General features: G+C 40.0%; 1 protein-coding gene across 1 annotated transcript in view; it reads left to right on the forward strand.

Annotated features, from left to right (window-relative positions):
* Positions 1-4309: 4309 nt before the first annotated feature.
* Positions 4310-4647, forward strand: part of LOC104940949 (ATP-binding cassette sub-family C member 8-like) — an 11800-nt gene continuing 11462 nt past the window's right edge. The window contains exon 1 of the mRNA XM_010765972.1: positions 4310-4340. The gene's annotated coding sequence lies outside the window, so the exon portion shown is untranslated. The remainder of the gene's footprint in view (positions 4341-4647) is intronic.

Genomic DNA, 4647 nt, shown 5'->3' on the forward strand with positions numbered 1-4647 from the left:
CCACACTTCAAAATTCTCGGCTATATAAAAATCGTTGGCCCGTGATAGTGTCTATTGGATACATTTTGGCCGTTGTACAAATAGTTGGTGATCCCTGCTGTAGAGGAATCTGAGGGGAGATTTAACACAACACTGACATGAGATAAAGTAAAACAAGCCCAGCTGCTGCTATAAACACATTTTCAGATGACGCAATGCATGCAATGATAGCACACACTAACGTCTAATTTCCTTTTGAAAATTATCTTGAAGCTCTGGACTAAATCTAGCTTATATTTATTTACTTTTTAGCTAAAGTGATTCCCCCAGGATTGGTGGAAATGTCTGAGTAACAAGCAGTTTTGTGCAGTTTAAGCTAATCCTAAATCCACTTACTGTTTCTAGCTGAAGCCAACACCTCTATAGGTTACTTTGTTGGTCAGTTGTCCTACAAAATGTTTCCCACCCACAGTTTTCACTCTGAGTTTAAAATGTGTCAGTGAGAGTGGTGTTGTACTGACCCCCAGTTGATTGTAATATGTTCAGTACATTTTGTGATTGCACTTTCACTTGTGGTTTCACTTAAAAATTGCTTTGTTAGATGGAACCTCTGTTCTGTTTTTGAGAAAGTCCCGCTATTGGATCTAGAAAAGTGGAATTCATTTGAAATAGCTCAGCTGAAACTAAATATTCATATCCCACTGAATGCGGTCTCCTGCATCTGAGTGTCTTGTCACCTGGCCAGGAGAGCGCCACCATCAATATCAATTTGTCAGTAGAGTTGAGTTCCCACTACTTGATTAGCTCAGTGTCCATGGCAGTCACACACACTCTCACACACTCCCTCCCTCAGTCCTGATGCCAGTGCTATGCTGGCACTCCCTCTCATGTTCTGTTGCCCGAGCACTCTCACTTATCATGCAGACACAATCATTTCTGCCATGATTATTGTTTTTATTGTCAAGCTGTGTTTCAGTCAGTAACACTTTGAGCTACAAATTATGAAATATTTCATCTTGTGGGGGTAAAGAACTGCGAGTAGACGTCAGATTCAGAGCTAAGAAAAACAGCAGGAACAAACTAGAGAATGCAATTCTTGAAGAAATTGCTATAGTGGGAATGCTTTATGCTGAAAAGCTGATGCTAAACTGCTATGCTGAAATGTAATGTGTAAGAAGAAAGTGAAGAATTTAGATTGAAATTATACATGAACACTGGGGGCTTGAAATATGAGAGAAGAAAATAAAGTAAAAAGGCTTGTAAAAGCAGCAGAATATTTGAACTGCAACATTTTTAACTAACTTGATGGCGAATGATCTGTCGCCATGGCAACGGCATTTGATGACACACCATAATACGCTTAGATGTGTGGATGGATGCATCGTTACAAAACCTGTGAAGTTTTGGGCCGTTTGGAGCATTTTCACTGAAGTTATGAGAAAACCGTGTTTCATGGTGAGACTTGTGTTACAATTTTTGCTTAATTTTTTTTCATTTTTCAAGCTACGAGATGTTTTCCTACGTTTGTCATGACAAATTATGTCTCAGAAGTGTAGGGTTTGGGAATTATGGCAGGTGTAAAAAAAAATATGAAGGGGAATTTCAAACTGTCCTCCACTCTAACTCTGACATCACACACTCTGCCTTAACGATCTGCGCAATGTTAAAGCTGAAGAAGGCCTCTTTACCAAGGTCTGAACAATGTTTAATATTTATAAAAGTATGAATCTGATTTAAAAGTTGTTTAATATGAATAATGTCAGAAAGATGTGTAACAATTTAAAGTTGGAATGAGGTTTCTGAGTGAAAGTATGAATGAACAGTTAGCAGTTGAAGTCGCATGAAGATTGTTCAAGTCAAGTCTGAAGATTTTCTCCATTGACTTCAATGGTTAAAAATGTGATGAATTATGGGATATATCTCGGGAATTATGAAAGTTATGAATGAGAAAAGTAATATCAATCGATTCCCGACCGAGCTGAACGTTTTGATGTTTGAACAGAGTTTCTGCGATGTGGAATGTGGGAGAAGAAGACCAGCAAAATAACGGGCGGAATAAAGATTTTGAAGAACAGATAAATGAGATCAGCGTGGGCCTGGCAGGGGGAAACAGCCTGACTAATCAGGAGAGTGAGCGATGACGGGTGGCCCTGAGCGTCAGCTGTTTCTGATCAGCTGATGGTGCTCAGCCTGAGCTCACTGCGCTCCATGTGTTTATATAACCAAGCCTCTCAAACTATTTTGGTTACGACAAAAAAGTCTCACCACTTAAAAGAAGCTGTTCTGGAGCTTTTGATTAATTCTCATGATCGTTCTCATCGGTGCAGTGTCATGTACATTATGATTACGTTTTGGATATAGCAAAACCTGTTAGTGGATCAAATGACAGATCATGAAGGGAGACCTTTTTCCTTTGGGGGGGTTGAAGTGTTTACTGAGCCATATTTTATAAATGCAACCTGTCATTTCCATCAGTTTTACCCCAATTTGAGCAACAAACTTTCTCCCTCAGCCACCTGCTCCTTCATGTCCCTCTGCGCTCCAAACATGGCCCAGGGCAGGGGGTGTCTGGGGTTTCTCTGTCAGTAAAGTGGACGACTATTTCTAGCTTGACCACGGTATCCAGTCGAAGCAGTGCAGGTTGGATAGCTTGTGTGTTGAAAGATTATCTGTTGTAAGATGAAGTAATTAACTGCAACACATAAACTGAATGACCCCGTGTTCCTAACGAGAGAGGGACAGGAGTGTTTACCAGAGAGTCTAAAGCAGGGGTGTCAAACTCAAGGCCCGCAGGCCAAATCCGGCCTTCAACCTCATTTTATGTGGCCTACAAGAGCTTGCAAAGAATATAATAGGTTTATTATACGCTTACATGCCGCTTTACAGAAGCACCTTGCCCATAAACGACATACCCCACAATGCATCTCATTTTGTTACATGCACACTGAAGAAACTTATATATATTATATATTTATATATGTATATTTGTATAGTCTTAAAGTTACAACCGGCCCTTTGAGTGCAACCATGCTGATGTGGCCCGCGATGAAATTGAGTTTGACACCCTTAAGGGTTTCAGTTATTACTATTAAAAAAACAAGAACATCTTAAGGAGATTAAAATGAATGTTTGTTGCTGTCATGGGTGGTCATCACAATACACACGCAATAATAACCCCTATCATCATAAAATGACTTTATGTTTTAATGAAGGATGTTAAAGTAAAATTAATTCAGTTTGAAACGGTTGGAAATGCATCAGACCTGAATTTCTTGCCGCTGATAGAAACTGTTTTGTATGATTCACACATGACATTGCAACTTTAAAGGTTGATTGTCAGGGTTTGAGTTTTTGTGTGTCTAGTTTTGGGGTTATTTTGCTGTTCTGTCCTCCCTGTCGTTAGTTTCCCTGGTGTGTCTGATTGTGTTCACCTGTGGCCCTTGTGTTTCTCCTCCCCTGCCCGGCTGTTTCTCGTCTCGTGATTACCCCTCCCTGTATTTAGTCTAGTCTCTTCCTGTGTTCAGTGTTGGTTCATTATTTGTCGTTCATGTCTCCCTTCATGTTGGTCACAGTCACCTTTGTTTGGATGCTACCTCGTACCTGTTTTTGGATTCTTGTTTTTGTTCAGCTTTTGTTTAATAAAGCTCGCCTTTTGTTTCCTCTTCAATCTGCATTTGGTTCCTATTTTTCCCCAACCCTGACATTGATTGAGGGGGAAATAGCCTTCAGTGTTCAGTCGCAGACGAAAACTGTTTATCCTCAACTCATACATGATTACACTGTTTTTACATAGACTGTAAGATAAAGACATCAGCCGTCCGTTCAGACTTCAGTGTCTTTCGAGTGTCATTAGGTGATTAGGTCTGATGAGGTCATTTTCTCAAGGGGTGTTTTCAGAGTGTTTTGTTGACATGTCAGTTAGTAGTTCTTTCTGAACAGCTGGGATGTTCGAGCTGTGGCAGAAACTCTCTGATTGTCCTCTGAGAGTCACCTTCTCAGGACGAGAGAGGTGTCAACTCTGGAAACCTAAAAGTACCCTGCAGCTGCACTGAGCGGCCAATAAGATCTTAATGACTTTGAGAGTTTGAGTGTGAATGTGAATGGTTATGTTTATGTGCATGTGCGGTATGTACTGTATATGTGCACACATTCTAAAATAACAGTTTAAGTGAATTTTATGGCCTTTTGAAATTGAGTCCCCAAGCCCAATAATTAATTTCTGGCTTCTGGAAATTTTACCTGTATTTTTTACTAAATGTGTTGAGGAATAATTGCAGAATTGTGAGATACACTTCCATTTATATACTTTTGTTCTCTGGTTTCCACAGCCTACCAAACCTGGAATCAGAGGGATATGAAAGGTGAGTCAGAGTAAAGAGAAATAAAACCATAAATCAGTGCCAACATGTATTTTTAGTTGTGCTGTAAAGGCCAATTTCAAACCTGCATGAATATCTGAAATTGCCCCCTGAGGACAAAGTCTGTAGCAGCCAAACACATTGAAAAATATTTGTAGCATGGATAACGGGAATATTTTAATTGCAAACCTATTGCAGTGCACTGTTGTTGCTGAGAGGTTTGATTCAGCTGTTGCACATAAGACACACACACACACACACACACACACACACACACACACACACACACACACAAACACACAAACACACA

The sequence above is a fragment of the Notothenia coriiceps genome, unplaced genomic scaffold (assembly GCF_000735185.1).
Source record: "Notothenia coriiceps isolate Sejong01 unplaced genomic scaffold, NC01 NC01_scaffold00000290, whole genome shotgun sequence".
Taxonomy (NCBI): Eukaryota; Metazoa; Chordata; class Actinopteri; order Perciformes; family Nototheniidae; genus Notothenia; species Notothenia coriiceps.